The sequence below is a fragment of the Bos indicus genome, chromosome 9 (assembly GCF_029378745.1).
Source record: "Bos indicus isolate NIAB-ARS_2022 breed Sahiwal x Tharparkar chromosome 9, NIAB-ARS_B.indTharparkar_mat_pri_1.0, whole genome shotgun sequence".
Lineage (NCBI taxonomy): Eukaryota > Metazoa > Chordata > Mammalia > Artiodactyla > Bovidae > Bos > Bos indicus.
The window spans coordinates 95,241,271-95,262,149 of record NC_091768.1 but is presented as its reverse complement, the minus strand read 5'-3'; the positions used below and the strand labels follow the sequence as shown (position 1 = coordinate 95,262,149).

Below are 20,879 nucleotides of genomic sequence, written 5' to 3'. Positions count from 1 at the left end.
TCCAAGGCCTACACTTTCTCCACCAAACTGTGTTGCCAGGATAACAATAGTAATTTCCACTCCATACTGAAGCTGCTTTGGAATAGGAAGGGAAAGCTGTGTAAGGTCAACTCCGGCTGTTCTCAAGGACTCCAGAATGTTTAGAGGAAATAACCAATGACAAAACTCAAATTTAATGTTAACATGACAGAACTATAGGTTAGGAAGAGCTGTGGCAACACTCTGGGTACTCAACACTGGTGTGGCTGTAAGTGACACACACATTCAATACTAGTTCCCCTTTCCAAAAAGCAACTCGGCAATATGCAGAAAGTGACTAAAATCGACAGTGCTAAAGGGAGTTTGGCTAACACGAAGATTAGGCCAAAAATGTTCACCAACAATGTTATTCAGTATCACTCTACAAATTCCAAGAAGTGCATTATGACAGGGAAAAAAAGTCATACAAAAATGGAAAGAGGAAAAAATCATCCTTATTTATAAATAATATAATTTTCCATCTGAAAAACAGAATTGAATGAAATTAGTACTATTAAGAGAATGCAGTAAAATGGAGAACAAAACACATAAGAATCAATTTAAAGCAATGAATGAATCCATGTGTTTACCTAATCCTTCCCTACCTCAAAGTTCCTTATAATGATCAAATATAAATGTAACATAAAAAATGTTTTCAGGGATTTCCCTGGTGGCCCATGGGTTAGGACTCCGAGTTTCCACTGCTGGGGCACGAGTTCAACCCCTGGTCAGGGAACTAAGATCCCACATGCTGCGAGGTGCAGCCAAAATGGGGGTTGGGGGGGAAGGAGGGTCAGAAAAAGTGAAAATGTGAAGAGGACAGGTCAGCAGTGCTAGTTAGTTGGGGGTGCACAGCTGCTCCCAGACTGTCTCCCATCTGTGAACGAAGAGGTGATTTGCTCCATTCTTTATCACCTTTACTGACAACACTATAAAGATCAAAGGTGACAACGTTTATAAAAATGCTCTGAAGAATGTAATGTGCTTTATAAACTAAAAGGTGGGGTGCCTTGTCAAATTTACAATACTAATTTGATTCTTTCTGGGTTGCCATAAGGTACCACATGAAATTGGCCTTCTTGTAAATGCTTTTCTGTTTTTACAGTATTAATTCTAACTTGCTGTTTTGAAATCACTGAGTCTCCCCAGTCCTCAGAGCATCCCAGCTCTGCAGTTCTGAGAGAGAAGGATGGTTGCACGTGTTCTATTTAAGACAAGACATGTCAGAGGCATCCCCCATGGTGTGCAGGAGAAAAAGGTCATATGGAATAAAGGGTTTCCCATAACCCACACGCAGCACTCCCAACTTTGACTCAACAGCAGGACTCCTTTAGCACTGCGTTAGAATACCAGGGGCTTATAAATCTTTTAAAGCAGTAATAAATGTCCTTCAGAAGGTAGGACACTCAGTAGAGCAAGGGGCATGTCAGACAGAGCAGCCTTCCAGAGGGTGTGGTCTTCCACTGCAGCACCATTTATTCAGGTGCTCATCACGTCCTTCCCCACAAAGCCAGTAATACTCACGCTTCCTCACAGCCCACGTTTTCTGAGGAGGGGAAAACTGTTTTGAGTTTTCATTTTAAATACACTAATAAGTCAAATGGATAATAAACCACCTTTGTGACTGATGTGCAAACACAACAGATCCTGCACACTTGAGGAGATGACCAATTCCCAAACCCTCGAATTGCACTATGAACAACTCTCAGGATTATCAGACTGCTCTGTCTTTGTCTTGCAATCACTAGGTGATGCTTTCGAACCTGCCTTGATTATTGCGTACAGCTTCGCAATTCAGAAGCGTATTTTAATCCCAATTTAATTCCAACTCATAGAGGGCTCTCAGATTCATACAGGGGACGACCTACGTGTGTAACCAATCAACTAAAAGAGGACTGCTGCTGCTGCTGCCAAGTCACTTCAGTCGTGTCCGACTCTGTGCGACCCCACAGACGGCAGCCCACCAGGCTCCCCCGTCCCTGGGATTCTCCAGGCAAGAACACTGGAGTGGGTTGCCATTTCCTTCTCCAATGCATGAAAGTGAAAAGTGAAAGTGAAGTCGCTCAGTCGTGTCTGACCCTTAGCATGGACTGCAGCCTACCAGGCTCCTCCGTCCATGGGATTTTCCAGGCAAGAGTACTGGAGTGGGGTGCCATTGCCTTCTCCGAGCAATTGACTGCACTTGGCCACTAATAATCCTTTGGGCTATTGTTCAAAACTTCAGAAATCGGTGGAGTACTCGATGTGCCAATGAACCAGTGACCCCAACAAGACAACGACAGCAAAAATATGAACAATCCACTGGTACACCTTGATCTAGTGAATGTGATATAGGAAGATTCAGTTTCACAGGGTTAAAATTACTGGATTTTAGAAAAAAAAATCACAAAAGGATCCCTTCTGATATCAGGGGATCAGGGCCTTACCCACTGACTCTCCTTGTATATTAAAAATATGATTTAATTTAAAATATTTTATTTATACTCAGGTTTTTAGGAACATATCTCCCACATCAAGCTACCCCGCTTAATTAAACTTCAGCCACAATTTCTCTGAGTTCAAACAATGCTGACAGAAAAATAGGCTATAATTTATTTCACTAAAAAATTTTTTAAATAATTCATTTCACTAAAAAAGAAATTTAATTTTTAAAAAGGCAACTCCAGAATTTGTTTATCAGATTCATCTCCTCAACTTACTGGATTTTTTTGTTGGTAGAGTAGTAGGGGTGGGTAGTATTTTGTTTTGGTTTCATCTGGGGTTTTACTCTTCTGTTTAAATCTGAATGCAAAGTTGCCTAGGAACATTCACAGCCTGGTTCCATTTTCCGTGACCCCTCATCAGCTCTTCCCAGAAAATGCTGAACAGAGAAACACTTTCTAGTCACGACATGAAGAACAGGGGTGGTGACAGCCATGCTCTGCCACATGGACCGGGGAGTAGGGGACACTGGTCTGTAACAGAAAACTCAGAAGCACTGAGGGAAGCTAAGGATGGGGACAGAAAGAAGCAAAGAGCTTCCCAGGCCCATCCACTGGAACAGCGTGTTCCAGTCTCTGGGTCCTGGTCTGTAGCCCAGCTGTATCCTTGCAGAGATAGCCCGAAATCCTTCCAATCACCTTTCATGTGTGACTGAGTTCACTTAGATCTCTCTTACTTGTAACCAAGAGTCCCCTAACCGACAGCAGACTCCATGGTCCTTTCTGTTGACTGTTTTCAAAGAGACAAGATAGAAGCCTGCAGGAGGCAGAGGGAACCCAGCAGGGTCTACAAGTCAAAGGGAGGCAGGCAGCGCCTCAGCACCTGCGCTGGTGGCAGTGGCTGAGCAGATGACTGCCTGCAGCCTCATGCATCCTCAGCAAGCCACCCGAGGTCAGTTCTTCCAGTTAACCAACAGGTAACGCCAGGCTCAAAGGGAAGTGAGCTACTCCCTACCCCACACCCCTGCTTCACAAGAGAACACCATCACAAACCGCTGTGCCTGTAGAGCAGAGCTTCCCAGCTGCCAGACAGCAAAGCCAATCCAGAGAAACAGAGGCACAATACCTCTAACCCACCGAGTCAATTCCCATGCAAAAGGGAAGCAAACCCCAGCTTAAAACCAGAGGGACACCCATCAGACAGAGCAAACTGATGGTTTTTACGCATACATTTTGTAAACAGAGAAGAAACATCCACTATTTCTTATGTACGTCAAAGTACTTGGTGAAAACATGACCCATTGGGACAGTCACACAACTGTGAAACTGGACTGTCGCTGAACTGTACACAATCCAAAGAGCTACAATGGTAAAACACACTGCGCATATTTTACCACAATTTAAAACCACAAAAAAACATGATACATCAAGAGTCACAGAGACAGCCTGAACCCCCCACCCTGTGACAAACACCACACATGGTGTTACCTGCGACAGGCATGTAAATAACGTGTCCCCTTACCATGGGCAACTCAGGACAGAATTGGAGTGACCTGAGAGGTTGTCTGGGTGGGGAGAATAGAGTTGTGGTTTGGGGGAGGTGAGAGTGGGGACTGCTGAACCCAGGCCGCTTTCTCCTAAAATGAGGAGTGATGAAAACTCACTCCACAGTCTATTTCCCCCACCTCCTAAGACCTGATCAGCACGATCTTACTATTTCTAATTCCTAAGTATTTCAACATAAACTTCTCAGAAGTCACTGCTGGTTTCCTATCAGCCACAAACAGATGGCAACCCAGAAGAGTCCTGTTCCCATTATGCCAACTTGGCGGGAAGCTCACCTGCCACCACCTGAAACACTGATCCCTCCCACCTGCACACAGAAGGCTCCCAAACACAACTCCATTCCCACCCAGATGCCCACTGATCAGCATCCTTAAAAGCAGGGGGGGAGTCTCATTACAACTCCACTAATTAATAAACATAAAGAGGGACCACATCGCATCCTAATATGATTACAGGAGACTGCAGCTTTCGTTGCAGTTCCACTCTGCAGTTCAGGCTGGTTCCCGGCCTGATTACACTGGGACAGAATCCAGTTTTCTAATGTATCCATATGTATGAGAATCAGAGCAGATCTTACTCTACCAAACCTGGAGAAAAACCTCTGGAGATGCTAAAAGTTCAATTTCAGACACATTAATACATCCTTAACACTTTATTTACAATGAAACCATCCAGCTTGTTTTTGTAACTCCAACACAGACTTCTTAGCTGCAATTTTTTTTTAACTTAAATGATCAAACACTAAGAGAATGCGAGACTGTTCACAAATTATGCCTAAATTAGAAAACATGAGAGCTGCCTCTGTGCATGCAGCATGTGTACATACACACACACACTAGCAAGGAGGGAGAAAAGGAAAGTAGATTGTTGCCTTCATCAGACTCCAAGCAGAGATGCTCCTCTGTGTTTTGTGGACACATGTGCCAATCACCAGGGCCTTAACCACTGACTGCTCCTTGCCTGCTCAGCAAATCAAACAGGACTCTTTGGAATGTTAAGCCAAGGTTTTCTTTAGTAGCGGCAGCTTGAAAGAACTATAGAGCTCACGGTTCTCCTGCCACTCTCCAGTAGTGAAACCCTTCAATGGCTCTGCTCCTGCAATAAAGACCAAAACCTTTAAGAATGGGATACAAGGCCCAACACAAAATGGATCTCTCTCACCAAGGCCTGTGCCTTTCCCCAAGGAAGCAATCCCTGATCTTCTGACCAGATCAAATCTCTTCACAATTATGAATGAATGAAACAGCGTGTCTTTCAGTACAAGTAACAGATAATCTCAACTCAGGTTGCCTTATACAACAGGGAAATTTACTTCACACAGACAAGAGGGAAATTTATTTCACAGGAGAAGTCCAAAAGCAGTGGGGGCTGGACTCTGAGGAACTCTGCTCTCTTCTCGGCTCTGTTCTCTCCCCAGCACCAGCTTCACATTCAGACTGAGGCAACACGGCTGCAGCAACTCCAGGCACCACATTCAGCCAGGACCATGCTCAGAAGAAAAGGACTATCTTTCCTAGTGTTGTCATTTTAAGACTGAGAAGTTTTCCAGAACCTCCTGGTAGAAGAGAACTAGGTCTCATGCTTATCCCCATAGCAGTCACCGGCAGTGAGCAGGACCAGCATGACCAGCTGACACAGACCAGGACAAACCCCTGTGCTGGGACAGAGTCATGCAGACAGGGAGGGTATGTGAACAAAGCCCCAGATGCCTTACAAAGCGAAAAAAGGACAGGGGCAGCTAGTTACCAGTCTGAAAGATATGCCGGTTGTCACCAAGAGACACCACCACTGGCCTCGCCCACCTGTGTCTATAACACCAGTGCCAACAGGCTGGAGGGGAGGCCACAGGGCAGAAGAGAAGAGACGCAGGCTTTCAATCAGCAAGTGCGGACTTGTCCCAAGACTTCTGCTGAATAGTTACAAGGCCATGAGCATACCCCAGACCTCAGTTTTCTGATAAAATGAAAAATACATGCTTAACCTAATGTGTAGGGTTGCTGTGAAGACCAGACAAAACAGCTGATGTAAAAAAAAAAAAAAAAAAGGCTTTGTAAAAGCAATGACTGTAACTAAAACTCATAGAAAAAGTCACAAGCCACCAAGAAAAACTCTGAGGTAGGGAGGGTGTAGGGAGGCTAATTCTGGCCAAACTGAAGCAGGTATATAATCTACTAACGGCCATGTGCTTTAAAAATTACATTTCTATAGATTTACTTGTGACCTGGGTGGAGGTCTTCCAACGTGACCTACTGATTTTCTCTAAGAGTTGAGACAGAATAGAATAACGCTACAGAGAATGTCAGGGGTCTGCAGAAAACCAGCTCAGGATACTCTTCTCAGCTTTTTCTTTGATTTCTTCTCCTCAAGCATACATGGCAATCACATTTTCACTGCTTTCTAAATCGAAAGGCAGGGTGGTGGTGTTTCACAAGTCAGAAAAGGCTAAGAAAATGTGTTTTCAGTCAGAAGAGGGGACTGATTTGAATGCACTGTAGAAGCCAGAGGTCGCCCACGAGAAAGCTCAGCCCAGCTCACGTGAAGGCGTGTGAGTCATGATGCCTATAGATAGCAAGTGCAGAGGCATCTAAGGCCTCCCTGCTCATGCTATTTTTATCAGGCAGTGTGGGCATGGAGTCACCCAACATGGCTTGTGTTCTACACCTAATTTCCTGTCTGCCCTCCCCACCTCTGACTTCATTCATCTGTCTCCACTCACGGTAGGGTAGAGATGGGCGAGCAAGCCCCAGAGAGTCTCAAACCCATCTAAAGAGTAAAACATGTGTTCTTCTATGCCAACCACATTTTTTCCTCATTAGATACAACACCATTTGGGCAATAAAGTTAGAAGACTGGCAGTGCCTAGCACCACAATTCTGGAGGATGAAAGAGTGATATTCTGGGCTTACTTTGATGTCGAGGAACTTACGACGACTCCTCATGGTGAGGGCACCTTTCTGAGACTTAAAAAAATCAACAACATATGATTTTTCACTCCAGTCCAGGCAAAAGAACGAGGTAACAGTGTGAGAGCAAAGACATTCTAGGGAATTGCCATGCAGGGAAACAGTGTGGACAGTTTCAGAGGTATTTCTATGCCCACATGGCCACACAAATACAGAAGACACTCCCAAGATGCCTCCTAGGAGCAGGTGTCTAATAAGACTGACAATCAAGAATATTTTCCCTCGGGCTTCCCTGGTGGCTCAGGGGTAAAGAATCCACCTGCAATGTGGGAGACCGGGATTCGATCCCTGATTCAGGAAAATTCCACGTGCTGCAGAGTAACTGAGCCAAGGTACCACAACTTCTGAGCCTGGGCTCTAGAGCCCACGTGCGGCAGCTACTGAAGCCTGCACACCGCAACTCCAGAGTAGTGCCCACTCACTACAACCAGAGAAAACCCACACGCAGCAACAAAGACCCCGCATAGCCAAAAATAAATCTTTTTAAAAAAGAATATTTTCCATCTAAATTAAAAGAATTCTGTAAACCATAAAGCTGCCACATTTCACACGAGTGCGGTGTCTGGAGCTCACCTACTCCACAGAACACATTGCCATGTGTGGTCCTGCCTCTTCAGAACTCTCCCCTCTTAAGCAGCATGGTACCCTGGGAAGGATATCAGTGAAAACACTGGTGCAACTGGAAGGAAGGCTAGAGCTTAAGCTAATGACAATGCACTTGCACTGATGTTAACTTCTTAGTTTTGGCAAATGTTCTACAGTTCTATGGGATGGTAACATCAGAGGAAGCTGGGTGAGAGAGCCTGAGGAACTCTCTGTACAAAGTATCTTTGTACCTTTTCTGTATATTATTCCAAGATTAAAAGCTTATTTTAAAGTTTAAAACACCTGACTGCTTTATTAAAAGAAAGAAAAGCACTCCACAGGTAAGGACTTTCTAAACAAATGATCAAAGCAGAAATTATGGAAAAAAGATAGATTTGACTACATAGAAAATTTGAACTTTTATACATAAGATGTACTATGAACAGAGTTGGAACTGAAAAGCAACCAAGAAATGAGGAAATCATTGATACACAAGAAGAGGGATACATATACAGAACACAGTAAAGTTTTTTTTAATTAAAAGAAAGAAAAGGCCACATGCCTAAGTGCTCCATCTGCTTTCACACAACTCAGATCCGTACGTCCAAACTCGAATCTGGGCTCCTTAAACCACATGTTTTCCCCATTCCACCCACCACCTCTGACCACTCCACCCCCAACACCTGGGGGCTCTGCTATAGAAAGCAGAACTTCAGTGCAGCCTTCCCCATAAGCAGTGAACTCCGGTTAACTTCTTAGACCACTCCCAAAGTGCCCTTCTAGAATCCACGACTCTTTTCTTCTATGAGCCCAATATGTTAAGGTTACCTACCTGGTGCCCATAATAGTGAAAATAGGTCCAACCACAAGAAGAGGGAATCCTGAGAGAAGACTAAGGTGTGCAAAGACCTCCACAGGTCAAAACCAGATTCAAATTTCAGCACCAGCCAATCAGAAAAAAAGGAATCAGAAAAGCATTCACCACAGGTGGGCAGTCGCTTCCCACCTGGAGCCCCATTTACCTGGACTTCTAGAAAGACTCACATATTCAAAGAAAAGCATCTTTTGAATAATAAAATATTACAACAACTCAGTAGTTTACATTAGAACCAACCTATCTTAGTAATCTTTTGGTTGTTGCTATTTTTGTGCTTTTAAATTTAGAAGGGGACTAGAGAATTTGAACAAAGAATATATTTCTTTCAAGATGTCCCCAGGACTTCCCTGGTGGTCCAGTAGTTCAGAATCCACCTGCCAGTGCAGGGGACACAGGTTTGATCCCTGGTCGGGGAAGATCCCACATGCCGCAGGGTTCTAAGCCCATGAGCCACAAGTACTTGAGCCCATGCCCTACAGCCCATGCTCAGCAACAGGAAAAGCCATTGCAATGAAAGGCCCTAGAACTGCAATGAAGACTGAGTACAGGCAAAAGTCAACCAGTAAGCAAATTTTTTAAAAAAAGATGTCCTCATATATGCATAGTTTATATTATGTCAGAGTTAGAATCATATTAAGAAGTAAAGTCATATTATCGTATTAAAATTAAGCAAAAAGAACACTGAAGTTTCACACATAAAACAGTATAGAGGTCAAGAAACAAAATACTTTTCTTACAACAGTGTGACCATGATTAAGACCACTAGATAAAAATTCAGGAGCTGCTTTCCACACTGCTGCTAAGATGCTCCATCCTTCGGAGGGAGCTCAGGCTGCGCTGGGGTGAAGCCCTCACTTCAGCCGGTGACTAGCACCTCACCAGGCAGCCCCCTCAATACTCGCCCACACCGTGGCCTCCGTCTTGGAGTTTGCCTGCATCTACTCGGCCCTCATCCTGCACAACAAAGAGGTGATGGTCACGGAGGGCAAGATCAATGCCCTCGTTAAAGCAGCCGGTGTAAACACTGGCCCTTCCTGGCCAGGCTTGTTTGCAAACACTTTGGCCAGTGTCAACATTGGGGACCTCACCCGCAAGGCGGGGGCTAGTGGGCCTGCTCCAGCAGCTAGTGCTGAACCAGACGGAGGTCCTGCCCCCTCCACCCCTGCTGCCCCGGGTGAGAACAAGAAAGCAGAAGCCCAGGAAAGAATCTGAAGAGTCTGACCATGACATGGGTTCTGGTCTTTCTGACTAAACCTCTTTAGGAACACATATAATAAAAGGCTGAGTTCTTTGCAAAAAAAAAAAAAAAGAACAGGAGCTAAAAGTCTGCATCCCAGTTGATTGTACTCTCCAATATAAGATATAATTATATTACATTTTGATATATAACCTTCTGCAGACTTTCTGTTGCCCTACTTACCTAGAATTTCCTATGCTATGAGACGGTTCACTTCTCAAAATAACACTAAGTACTTAAGACGGTGCTTAAGGTGAGGTAGATACAAAGAGAGGAGAAGAATTAAACTCAGCCTTAACTTCTGGAAGCTCATTCACGATCTAATCTATGAATGAGTCCAAGCCCCTCAGCACACCTCCTTCCTCAGACAGGCTACGCCTAGGGCTGTAGCCCACTAGGCTCCTCTGTCCATGAGATTCTCCAAGCAAGAACACTGGAGTGGGTTGCCATCTCCTCCTCCGGGGGATCTTCCCGACCCCAAGGAGCGAACCTGCGTCTCTTACGTCTCCTGCGTTGGCTGGCGGATTCTTTACCACTAGCGCCACCTGGGAAGCCCCCTATTTACTATACTGTATCACAAAATTTTTCAAAACAACATTAATGAGTTGATCAAAAACCTAAAGAATTCTATTCCATACAGCACTGTAATCATGCAGCTTGTTAATCCTCCAGAAAATGTTCAGTACTGATAAGTTAAAATTAAAGGCTGACATAATTAGATAAAATTGAATTATGGTGATAATTTGTGGACTTCATATATCAGCACATTGCCCTCCACTTATAACAGAGATCTGGGCTGTCATGGCTGTTTAAGAATGGTCAGGAGGAGGGAGATGCAAAATCAAACACAACCAGGATGTTATAAATTCAAAAACGTTGGGAACTGATGCTTGAGTAAGCCACAATGGATAGATTCTGGGCAGCACCCCAATCCGACACAACTTTATTTATTCCCAAATCCCTCAGAATCACCGTTGGGTGAGGAATCAAAGCAATGTGTATGCCAATTACACACTCACTCCATCAAAGTATTAAAAATTATTACTATTGGAATAAGCAAACTGTGAGCTATCTTTTACTAAGAGTTGCCATATTTTATTCCAAACATTTCAAATATTACAGAATTTATTTCATCATTCAGATATCAGAAAATTCTAAAAAGTTAACCTCCTACATAAGAAGCACAGACTGGGTTGCTCATTTCATGGGCCATGGGTTTCTCATTTCACATTGCCATCTTTACGGCATGCACAAAAATGAAAAAGATTCAAACTATTGGTAGGCACTGGAAAACGTGACCTGAGTTAAGCCACATTCACCCACCTACCCGTCCCATGATCCAACCTCCTTAAACTCCTTTCTTTCAGGTAAGTTAATTCCAGGTATGACTTTTTTTAAGGCATTCTTATATATGACAGATGTTAATTTTCAGATGTTAAGACAGACACAAATTTTCTGATGTTTTAACATTTACATACGGTAACTAAAATGTCAGCTGAAATGTCAGCTCTGGGTGTGCAGGCTTTCATCCACAGCATTAGCCTAACTTCTTATCATGCATGTTCTGATACTCTAACCTTTGGAGCTTAATTTGCCCATCCAGCTAAGAGGCTGTCTGAAGCTTAAGAAACTGATTTATGGGTGAAGATGAGCCTGTATATTCTTAGCATATGGAACCATCACTACTGATCAACTTTTCAGGAATATTAAAACTACTCCAGTACTAACCAGCATGTCCTAATAGAGAGGACCTCGTGGAGGGCCTCTGACAACGGCTGTTGTCACGGCTATCACTGACAGTGCCACGTGTTTCCCCAGGACAGTATCATATACTCTCAAAAGCCAAAGATGCAGGAAAGCTAAGCATGGGGACAACAACACAGTACTCAAAGTATGTTCTACATAAGACTCTTGATTTCTCTTGCCAGAGGCTAAAAATTAACAGACACACATCATGTGTAACTGCCTCGGAAGTCTAAACTAATCTTCCCTTTATTGTTTGCAAGAAACTGGTCAAAGAAATATTCAATGGGGATGAAAAAATTCTGAACCCAGTGACATTTCTCTATATCTCAGTAGAATTTGAAAACACTGAGCAACACTTTTAGAAGGCAGATACCAAAAAGCCTGTAGAATTGAGTGTCCCAACTAGTAAAAAGCTTGGGATCAACAGCTGAGACTTAAAAGGAAAGGCTGAGGCTGTCATAAAAATTATTTCTGAAAAAGGCCAACTTCTTAGTCTTAATCAGACATGAACAGATATCATACAACCAAAACTTTAACCCAGGAGCTCTACCATGCCCATTCCAAACAGGGAGGAAATGTCCAAGTATTAAGACTACCAAAAAAAAAATAGCATAAGTAACTGTAACAACATAGTAACTTCTATTATGAATTTCCAAATCCTTTCACATCCGTTAAGGTCTAAATTAAGTCTTTAATTTTTAAAAAGTGAGAACTTGTGAATCTTAAACTGTAGTGTGTATTATCTTTCTCAAAGCTCTTTCCATGTTGACTGTAATTGTGCTTTTGATTAAAAATAGTAACAGTGAGAAAGATGTTCAAGTAAGGCTATATTATCTGCACAGACCTCTGCACACCTACAAAATAATTTTCTACACTCTACAATCTACTATTCCATTATTTTTGGAGGTTTTCCATAAACACTAATTTTCCATTCTGTTCTAAAAATACTCTTTCTCTGAAAGGTGGGTATCCTTGTCACCATACAAATGCAAAGACTTCTATTTCTGCCTGCTGACATCAGAGAAATAGACCTGATTTTGAATTAGCCACATTTAAAGAGAAAACAGCATAATTTTAAAAATCCATGAATAATCCAAAATTTTAATTTTGACCCATTATTTTCTATGAAAGACAGAAATCAAATAGAGTTGATCTACTTGTATAGGTTCTAACATGACAAAAACAAAAGTTAAAAGGAAAAGACCAAGTTTATCAGAGTTTGTAGTCTTTTATGCAGATATAATAATTAATTCAATGTTTCTGATCAAAGAATGTATTTAATTTTACCTGAATGTGTGGTGGTGGTTTAGTCACTAAGTCGTGTCAGATTCTTGTAGCCCCATGGACTGTAGCCTGCTAGGCTCCTCTGTCCATAGGATTTCCCAGGCAAGAATAATGGAGTGAGTTGCCATTTCCTTCTGTAGGGGATCGAACCTGAGTCTCTTGTGTCTCCTGCATTGGCAGGCAGGTTCTTTACCACTAGCGACACCTGGGAAGCCCCACTTGAATGTGAAGCAGGTGTCTATCTCCTTGTCTCCCTGGAATCACCCCTTTCTTTAATAAAAAAGCACCCCAACTTACCTTTGATTCAGTTAAGTCTCTCAGTCCTGTCCGATTCTTTGCAATCCCATGGACTGTGGCACGCCAGACTTCCCTGTCCATCACCAACTCCTGGAGTTTGCCCAGACTCGTGTCCATCCAGTCGGTGATGCCATCTCATCCTCTGTCATCCCCTTCTCCTCCTGCCTCCAATCTTGCCCAGCATCAGGGTCTTTACCAAAGACTCAGTTCTTCGCATCAGGTGGCCAGAGTACTGGAGTTTCAGCTTCAGCATCAGTCCTTCCAATGAATATTCAGGACTTATTTCCTTTAGGATTGATTGGTTTGATCTCCTTGCAGTCCAAGGGAGTCTCAAAAGTCTTCTCCAACACCACAGTGCAAAAGCATCAATTCTTCAGCGCTCACCTTTCTTCACAGTCCAACTCTCACATCCATACATGAGTATTGGAAAAACCATAGCTTTATCTATACAGACCTTTGTGGGCAAAGTGATATCTCTGCTTTTTAATACGCTGTCTAGGTTTGTCATAGCTTTTCTTCCTGGGAGCAAGCGTCTTTTAATTTCATGGCTGCAGTCACCATCTGCAGTGATTTTGGAGCCCAAGAAAATAAAGTCTGTCACTGCTTCCATTGTTTCCCCATCTATTTACAATGAAGTGATGGGACCAGATGCCGTGATCTTAGTTTTTTGAATGTTGAGTTTTAAACCAGCTTTTTCACTCTCTCCTTTCACTTTCATCAAGAAGCTTTCCTACATTGTTGATTCCTGGACTCTAAAAACAAGTTCCATCTTTGTGGTGCTGTCAACTTTGAGCAACTGACAAATTACCTAACAAGGCTGATCATATTCTCTCTCCAGAAAAATGAAATCTTATGACACAAGAATGAAATCAGGGGGTGCTGTCTTTTGAGACCACGGCACCTGAAACAGATTGCTCACTAAGCGGTCCCTGGAGCCTAGATTCTCATAGGTATGATTCTTGGCCTCCAAAGCCTAGTTGTCCAGCATTTTCTATGCCTACAGTTCTGTAACCTCCCTTTTTCACTCAATAATTTATAATGGGCATCTTTCCAGACTGGTTAATACAGACATATCATTATTTTCAATGCATGCAAAGCACCCTAATGAGTTCTTTACTCAGATTATTTATGAAATAACTGCATACAGTAAATAGTTCTTACTATATACATATCTTTGTTAACTTTTTCTATTATTTTTCGGGATAAATTCCCAAATATGGAATTGCTGAGTTAAATGCAAATTTTACGTTCTGATATATAACAGTTGCTATTGTGGACTTCCCCTGTGGCTCAGATAGTAAAGAATCTGCCTGCAATGCAGGGGACCCAGGTTCGATCCCTGGGTCAGGAAGATCCCCTGGGGAAGTGCATGGCTACCCATTCTAGTATTCCTGCCTGGAGAATTCCATTGACAGAGGAGCCCGGCAAGCTGCAGTCCATGGGATCACAAAGAGTAGGACATGACTGAGTGACTAACACTCTACACTCTAAGTAGCTATTTAGAATGAGTGCATCAGTTTATAAATCTACATATAAATCTGACCAAGAGTACACATTTCCTTCATCTTCACCAGCATTGAGAATTACTATCATCCTTATTCCCATTCCAAACTGGGAAATGCCCAAATATTAAGACTACCTACCAAGAGGAGGCATACCAGAAGTAATCATAATAATATAATACCTTATGTTAAGCTTTACCAAATTGTTTCACATCCATTAAGGTCTAAATTGAGTCTAAATTATATTGCCGACACAATCACTGAAAAATGGTGTCTTAGTTGGCTCAGATTGCCATTAAAAAATACCATAGTCTGGGGTGGCTTAAACAACAGAAACTTATTTCTCACAATTCTGGAGGCTGAAAACTCTTAAGATGAAGATGCCAAGGTAGATTTCATTTGAGACTCTTCTCTTGGCTTCTAAGTGGCTGCCATCTGGCTATAGGCTCAAATGACCCCTTCTTTGCACATGGTGGGGGTGGGGAAGGAAGTGTTGCAGAAAGGGTTAGTGAGCTCTCTGGGTGTCTGTCTCTTCTTATAAGGGTACTAATCCCATCATGAGGGCACCATCCTAACCCTAATTACCTCCCAAAGGCCCCATCTCCAAATACCAGCACACTGGGGGATAGGGTTTCAACAAAAGAATTTGAGGGAGAAACATTTGGTTTATTACAAATGGTATTTTATTTTTGCCTTTTTTTTTTTTTTTGGCTGCAGTGCGTGGAATATAGGATCTTAGTTCCCCAACCAGAGATGGAGCCTGTGCCCCCTGTATTGGGAGTGCCAAGAAAGTGCCTTATTTTTGCTTTTAATTTCATTTCTTTAATTACTAGTAAAATTGAACATTTTAACATATTTATTGATCATTTACTTTCCCTTCCCTTGGAACAGGAAGAGTACAGGATAAGCCTGGAACATTTCGTCACACCAGAAAGCAAGAAAGCTACTACAAGCCACTGGTGGTCTGTCATAAGGACTCGGAGCCAACCTGAATACGTCTATCTGACTAGAGATACGGCAATTTGAGTATCAAAAGGACAGTAATTGAACTCAAACACATCACATACAATAAAACACAGAAGTTCATAAAGATCCTCAGAAAAAGAAGAAAAAAAAGACAGAAAAGAACCCTCCTCCATCCCCACTGGAGAATGTCAGGGAACCAATGCATGATTTTAAAAAGTGGTATGCTAAGGCATTTCAGTCACGTCCAACTCTTTGCGACCCCATGGACTGTAGCCTCCCAGGCTCCTCCGTCCATGGGATTCTCCAGGCAAGAATACTTTAGTGGGTTGTCATGCCCTCCTCCGGGGAAACTTCTGAACCCAGGGATGGAACTCGCGTCTTTTATGTCTTCTGCATTGGCAGGCAGGTTCTTTACCACTAGCGCCACCTGGGGAGTCCTAGAAAGTGGTAAACAAAGGGAAATAAACCTTCCTATACAGAAGGCGATGGCACCCCACTCCAGTACTCTTGCTTGGAAAATCCCATGGGTGCAGGAGCCTGGTGCCTGCAGTCCATGGGGTCTCGAAGAGTCGGACACGACTGAGCGACTTCCCTTTCACTTTTCACTTTCACGCATTGGAGAAGGAAATGGCAACCCACTCCAGTGTTCTTGCCTGGAGAATCCCAGGGACGGGGGAGCCTGGTGGGCTGCCGTCTGTGGGGTCGCACAGAGTCGGACACGAGTGCAGTGACTTAGCATAGCATACAATCTATAGGGCTTCCCTCATGGCTCAGTCGGTAAAGAATCTGTCTACAATGCAGGTTAAGACCAGGGTTCGAATGCTAGGTCAGGAAGATCCTCTGGGGAAGGAAATAGCAACCCACCCCAGTATTCTTGCCTGGAGAATACTATGGACAGAGGAGCCTGGCTTGCTACAGTTCATGGGGTCTCAAGAGTCGGACATGACTCAGCAACTAAACCACCACCACCACCACCACCATACACTCTATACCTCAGGACAAGTCCTTCATGTTCTTCCATATACATCATCACTGTATTAGGTGGGAAACAAAAACATCACCTGCATCAGCTGCAAATTTCAGAAAGACACACCATGTGTCACTATACACATGGAAGGGAAATTACAGGACCCACCAAGGATACAATGTACATCTTAGCTTTATCCCCCACTGTTCCTATATTTTTAAAGGTACTGAGCACTAGAAAAACAACTAATCTGATTTTGTTTTCATTAAACAAAGGTATCTATAATTTTCAGTGAGAGCTCTTGATCATCATGTAAGCACTTTGGTTGCTAACGTTTGGTGTTAAAATTTAGAATGTTTATAAACAAAATGTTATACACACACACACACACACACACACACACACAATGGAATATTATTCAGCCTTAAAAAGGAAGTAGTAGATGAACCCTGAGAACATGTAAAGTGAAATAAGCCAGTCACAAAGGGACAATTACTGGATGATCCCACTTATATGAAGGACCTAAAGTAGTCAACGGAGAAGCCTGGTTGGGCTGCTGTCTATGGGGTCGCACAGAGTCGGACACGACTGAAGCGACTTAGCAGCAAAGTAGTCAAACACTTAGAGAAAGAAAGTAGAAGGGTAGTGGTCAGGAGTAGGGGGAGGAGGAGGACAGACTAGGATGGAAGTTAATGGATGCAAGTTTCAGTTCAGGAAGATGAGTAAGCTCTGGAGATGCTGGTGGTGATGGCTGCACAACAAGGTGAATGTACTTAATGTCACTGATCTTACATTTAAAAATGCTTAACATAGTAAATTTTATATTATGCATATTTCATCACAAAAAACTTAGAATGTTTAATATGTTTAAAAGTTTAGTTGACTAAATTAACATTATCCCAGCCAAATTAAAAGACATTTGACGTCTAAATTACATATTCCCTGCAGTTTCACTAAGGGCAAATGTACAATTTGGGGAAAGCTTCTGGTAATACTGAAAATACTTCCCAGGGTCCTAACTAGGAACCAATGAAATAACTAAATCAAAACATTTCATAACAGAAGTTTTACTCCGTTTTTTAATGCATGTGATGAACCACATGCATAGTTGGGTCACTCAATCTATCTTCAGTCTTTCTCCATCTACAGAAGAGAACAGCAAACAGTCTATAACTGACACTGTAAATGCAGTGAAACAGATGAAGAACAATGTCCAAGCCTAGCCCTGTGCATGGTAGGCACTCGAAAAACCTTTTAGAAATCCGGATATTCAGTGAACCTTCAGCAAGATCAAAAGACCACCTGGGCTTCTCATTCAGTCCTCAAAACCACCACAGCGAGAGCATTGAAATGCATCCTGAAAGAAGGCTGCTGTGTTGTCATTGTTCCTTCCTTACTGGGGATGGTTCAGTGTAAAACAGATTTCATGAACCATGTATCCTTTCATGGATTAAAAAAAAAAACTTTTTTCCAGAATTTTGGTGGTGTTCCTCATTAAGTCATCTCTGACTCTGCCACCACATGGACTGCAGCACACCAGGCCCCCCTGCCCTTCTCTATCTCCTGGAGTTTGCTCATGTCCACTGAGTCACTGATGCCATCTAGCCATCTCATCCAATGCCATCCCCTTATCCTTTTGCATTCAATCTTTCCCAGCATTGGGGTCTTTTCCAGTGAGTCAGTTCTTGGCATCAGGTGGCCAAAGTCTGGAGCTGTGGTGGGTAACACATAAACAAACAAACTGCCACTTGCACAGCTCCATATGAAAACTAGCAAGTTCACTATGATACATCTTTTCTAAATGAAGTCAGTTCTAAAATAAACAGTAGTAAATTCATTACTATTTCTCAGTCACAGGAAGTAACTGGCACTCTACTCTTCTCCCAGGTCATAAAGCTCCACTGTGTTTAAAAAAAAAAATCCCCCTATATATCTCCCTATATCCCTAACTCAGAATTACAAACTTCTAACTCTAGAGGTCAACACCTCCCCCATCACATGGAAACACTGCTACTTTCACAGCCCTTACTAAAATAGAGCACTTAAAATTCTCCAAGGAAATTCACATCCTCCAGCCACTCTCACACAAATTAAGTACTATGCCATAATTCAGGAACTAAACACTAGATTTTGCTATACAAATTTATTCATATACTTACATGCACAACAGTAAACTATCAATAAGAAGGGACGGCTGAGATCCCCTCAACACAAGCAGTGGCTATCACTGTACAATGTTCGGATCAGCTTCCAAACCACCCGGCCAGATCGCCAGTCCAGGAGGCCACCTCCTGTTTGCAGCGGCTAGGTGCCAAGGTGCCCTGTCACTTCACATCCATCCCAACCCCAAACCCCAGCAAACCGAGCTGCCTGGCTCCAAGGGTGAGCATCCTCCAGGGCCATAGCACCACTCCCAGTGGCCCTGCCTGCAAGAACTCAACTCCAAGGAATGGATACCTGAGACACAACGCTAAGGGACCCCCAGGTGAATTTTCACATTCTGCAAAACCTCAGGAACAAATTTTTTTCCTTTTTTTTTTTTAAGAACCTGCCCAACTAGGTATCCTTAAGGTGCTGCCGCACTACTGCAAAATACAAAGAGGAGGAGAGCCCTCCAGGGGGAGAAACCCAGGGCCGAGCTCCCTGTAAGGGGAGTTGACTGTCCACAAGAAGTGTTTCAAGACTTTCTGATCACCACGGCCCTTTAGCAGGTAAGTCACATCCGCCCCCGACAGGGCTGTGTCACCCTAATTTCCTTCCACAAGGCGAGAAGAACCTCACCTTTCCAACCTTGAAGAGGTGTGACGACGAAAAGACACCTCTCCCTACTAATGGTCCAGACGGGTCAAACTTCAGAGGCGGCATCCTGCACTTTGTTTTTAGCGCAGGCAAGAGGGGAAGAAGGGTTGGCGTTGGGAGCGGAATCCCCGTGATTTGCCAGAGGAAACGGCACCGACCAGACAGCACACACGCCAGCCTTTCCATGCAGCTGCCACGACAGGTGACCGGGCGGCTTTGCAGACTCCCCCGCTCGCTCGGGGGGCTCCACGGAGGTGGGGGGCGGGGGTGAAAGGTGGCCAAGAGGCCGGGAGGGAAATCCACTCGGTTCAGACGCCGGGGACGAAGAGGGGCAGCACCGTGTCCCCGGGGGAAACCGTTTCAAGGGGTTTTCTGTCTCCACAATTAAGGGGGGGAAAAATGGCTCCAAGCCAAACGCCTCCTGATTTACACACACACACACACACACAACCACACACACACTCACGCGCGCGCGCGCCCAGCTCCTCTATCGCCCCATTTTTCTGAGACAACTGAAACAAAAGGCTCAAACCGCTAAACGGCAGCCAGCGCCGCCCGGAGCCCGGGTGTCGGCCACCGTCTCCTCACCGCGCCCTCCGGAGAGCCCACGGCGGGGGCCCACCCGCCGCGCCCCGGCCCTCCCGCCCGAGGCGCCCAGGCGGAGGGGCCAGGCCGGGGGCCCCGAGCGCCCGCCCCGGCTCCCGAGGGCGCTCCGGCCGGCGCTCGGGGCCCGCCGCCGCCGCCTCCTCCTCTCGAGGGCGGCAGCTCCCGGGGCCGGGACGGCGGTGACAACAGCCCCGCGCCCGCCTCACCTCCGGGCGCCGGTGGCGGCGGCCCCGCGCTCCTCCGCCTCCAGCAGCCCCGCGCCGCCGCCGCCGCCGCCGCCGCCAGCCGCCTCCCCTCAGCGTCTCCGCCGAGTCTCCGCCTCCCTCAGCAGCCGTTGCCGCCGTTGCCGCCGCCGCCGCCGCCGCTGGGCCCGGCTCCGCGCCACGTGACCGCGCCACGTGACCCGGCGCGGCTGGCAGGCGCCGCCCCCCGGCCGGCCTCGCGCCCTCGCGCGACCCCCTCCCACCCCCCCACCGCCCGGGACCCGCGTCCCGACCGTTGATACCCGCCGGCTCCGGGCCGAGGGGCGCAGCCGGCCTCGCCTGCCTGGGCTCGCGCTCCTCGGCCGCCTGCCGCCAACGCGCGGAGCCCCCGTCTCCGCAGACTCGCCGGCCCCCGCCCCTCACACTCACAGGCGCTCCCTCAGCTCACACACGCACCCCCGAACACCCCACCGGCCCGGGCATTCAAGCCCCACGCACGTGTCACACGCGCACATCCTGCAGCCCGCGTCCCTCCGGGAAGCCGTCACACCGCCTGGGCAACAGTGAAAACAGCGGGGACCTAGTCCAGTCTGAACCCCGCTCCCTTGAGGGAATCCTTCCTAAGCCGGGAACGGAATAGGTTCGGGTGCCGTCTCAACTTCATTTGAGCCGGACGTGGATGTCACACTCGGTCTGGAGTTGAAAGTCTCTAGAAAGCGCACGTTGCTTCTTGCAGGGAGCCACCGTCTGTCTCCATGAAAACAGTCACTGAAGTGCCTTTGATGGTGGTGATCTCGGAGATATTGTATCTCTTTTTTTTTCAGTGAGTCTTACGGGGGAAAG

At 45.1% G+C, this 20,879-nt stretch overlaps 1 protein-coding gene and 1 pseudogene across 4 annotated transcripts in view; one reads left to right on the top strand and one right to left on the bottom strand.

Moving 5' to 3' along the window:
* TULP4 (TUB like protein 4) overlaps nucleotides 1-20,172 on the bottom strand; it is a 199,318-nt gene extending 179,146 nt beyond the window's left edge. For all 4 annotated transcript variants that reach the window (XM_070796447.1, XM_070796448.1, XM_070796450.1 and 1 more), the window contains exon 1: nucleotides 20,040-20,172. The gene's annotated coding sequence lies outside the window, so the exon portion shown is untranslated. The remainder of the gene's footprint in view (nucleotides 1-20,039) is intronic.
* Nucleotides 9,402-9,641, top strand: LOC109563677 (large ribosomal subunit protein P1 pseudogene; annotated as a pseudogene).
* Nucleotides 20,173-20,879: the final 707 nt, after the last annotated feature.